This window comes from Kryptolebias marmoratus, linkage group LG2 (assembly GCF_001649575.2).
Source record: "Kryptolebias marmoratus isolate JLee-2015 linkage group LG2, ASM164957v2, whole genome shotgun sequence".
In the NCBI taxonomy this organism is placed as follows: domain Eukaryota; kingdom Metazoa; phylum Chordata; class Actinopteri; order Cyprinodontiformes; family Rivulidae; genus Kryptolebias; species Kryptolebias marmoratus.
Genome location: NC_051431.1, coordinates 17,792,637 through 17,794,800, shown reverse-complemented (window position 1 = coordinate 17,794,800; position 2,164 = coordinate 17,792,637). Strand labels below are relative to the sequence as shown.

At 37.1% G+C, this 2,164-nt stretch overlaps 1 protein-coding gene across 16 annotated transcripts in view; it reads left to right on the top strand.

Moving 5' to 3' along the window:
* Nucleotides 1-2,164, top strand: part of mecom (MDS1 and EVI1 complex locus) — a 138,350-nt gene that overhangs the window by 128,520 nt on the left and 7,666 nt on the right. The gene's annotated exons all lie outside the window — the stretch shown is intronic.

Sequence of the window (2,164 nt, the reverse complement as noted above, 5' to 3'; positions counted from 1 at the left end):
CCTCCAGCCCCCGCTCCTCCCCCATCCCGCCCCTCTCAGCACAGCGATATCATTATTACCCGTGTCTGGCCCTTGATCAGTAATGTCAACATCTTTCATATTGACGAATGTGCTGTCTGCCCGCATTGTGCACAGAATGGTTTACAGCCCAGCAGTGGACATGAATCACTCCTCTGCCACACACACACAGGCGTGTATCTGACAACACACAGATGCACACTGAGCTCGTACAATCACCCTCACATACAACACACGTACCTGTGACACACAAGCAAGTCACACATTTGTGACACATTTTTATGTGTCATTTGTGACACATTTTTATGTGTCACAAATACATTCTTCTCTCTCACACACGTACATATATTTTCTATTTTACACACTGAAGGCAGTTAATCAACTAAGACCACCACACTGCTCATAGCTTCTTGTTTATGTGCATGCACGCACAAACACACGTATTTCCTTGGAGAGTTCTGATGAAAGTAAATGTTCAGTTTCATTAGTAGATTGGCTGCAGTCTTCAGTCCCATGTGTGTTACTCTGTGTGTGTGTGTGTGTGTGTGTTTTGCATGCGTACTGTATGAATCTTTGTTGAAAAACAAGGTTTGGCTGATTTTAACATTCACCGTTGCTCACCTGTTTGTCACTGACCATGAATGTGAATATAACTTTTTCTGTGTTGTAACAAAGTCATGAATCAGTGTCAGATATACTTTACATCCCTCATATTTGCGATTTCACCTTGTGATGCATGAATTATTGATGAATGTCACAATTAGAATTCACCAAATACTCATTTTACTTTTTTCTACTCGTAAAATTCCTGTAAATTGGACACATCAGTCAACCATGATACGATCAAATCTATAGAAGCTGTCAGTCTGTTGTCCAATATTTAATGACATGTCACTGACAAACTCATACATATTTGTTTGTTTAAAGTAATGAAAACATGGCTAATATAATGCTATTTCTGAAGAATGTTTGCTGTTAGGAGTGACCCTATTAACACTAAAACAGTATATTTTAAAAAGCAATCCCATCCTGCAGCACATGCAGCTGGCATTTTTAGTGAGATAAACAGAGATATTTTCCAAACTGGAGATAAAAAAAAAAACTTTGTGTTTGTAGGCACTTGACAAAATGTAATTTTGAGAAATAGTGACATAGCAGACAGCCATATTTCATTTCACATGCCCACTATTCTTTGTGTGTTAAATGTCACAAGACCAGCCCAATTTTTACCGTTTTTGTTTTGTTTTGTTTTGTTTTAGTTGTTGTTTGATTGTGTCTACGTTTGTCTTACTTTGTCATTTTTCAGTCCATTAAATTTCAACAATGTGCTAAATTTTGGGGAAAAAAATTTTAAAAATCAAAAAAAAAAAGCAACAATAGTTTTGTGAGACTAATTGTCCAAGCTCATAATGTCCTTATTCCATTTATACTCAGAAGTCAGAAACTCTGAGTTTAATAAAAAACATCAACTGGAATGGTCCCCCAAAGTCAGAATGCCTGAGAGTCCTGACCAACCCTGACCTCAATCGAAAATGGCCACATTGCACACAAAAACTCCTTATCACTTCTGGCAGTTTTTATCTCATCAGACCAGTTGTACACAAAGTACTGTACAACCTCTTTTAAGAAACATGTTGCTATAGTGTTTGAAAGTACATAATTAAGAGAAATCCATCAGGGTTTGTCTTGCTAATAATAATTAGCCTGAGTAAAGAACACAACAATTAGCAAATCTTACAGGTTTTCTGACTTGCAACATGAACACGATTAAGTTGGGTGTGACGTCATTTCAGCATCCAAGTTCTGACTTTTGACGTGAATGGAACGCAGCAATACGGTGGCCAACAGGTGCCAACATGCAGCAACCTGGCAGAACGATCAGAAAATTGAAGGATGCGCTCCAAACGATTAAACACGCCACAAACACATGACTGATGCAAACTTCAAAACACAAAAACGCAAAAAACTAATGCAAAATAAAAATGCTGCAAAAACCAAAAATACTAGCAAATACCAAAATGTCAACATTATTGCCACCTACCGGTGTTGCATGGGTATTTAAGAATTTTGTCAGAATTTTTCATTTCTATATAGATGGAGTGTTTTTTTGTTGTTGTTTTGGTTTTGTTTTTTGTTTTTTTTTTTT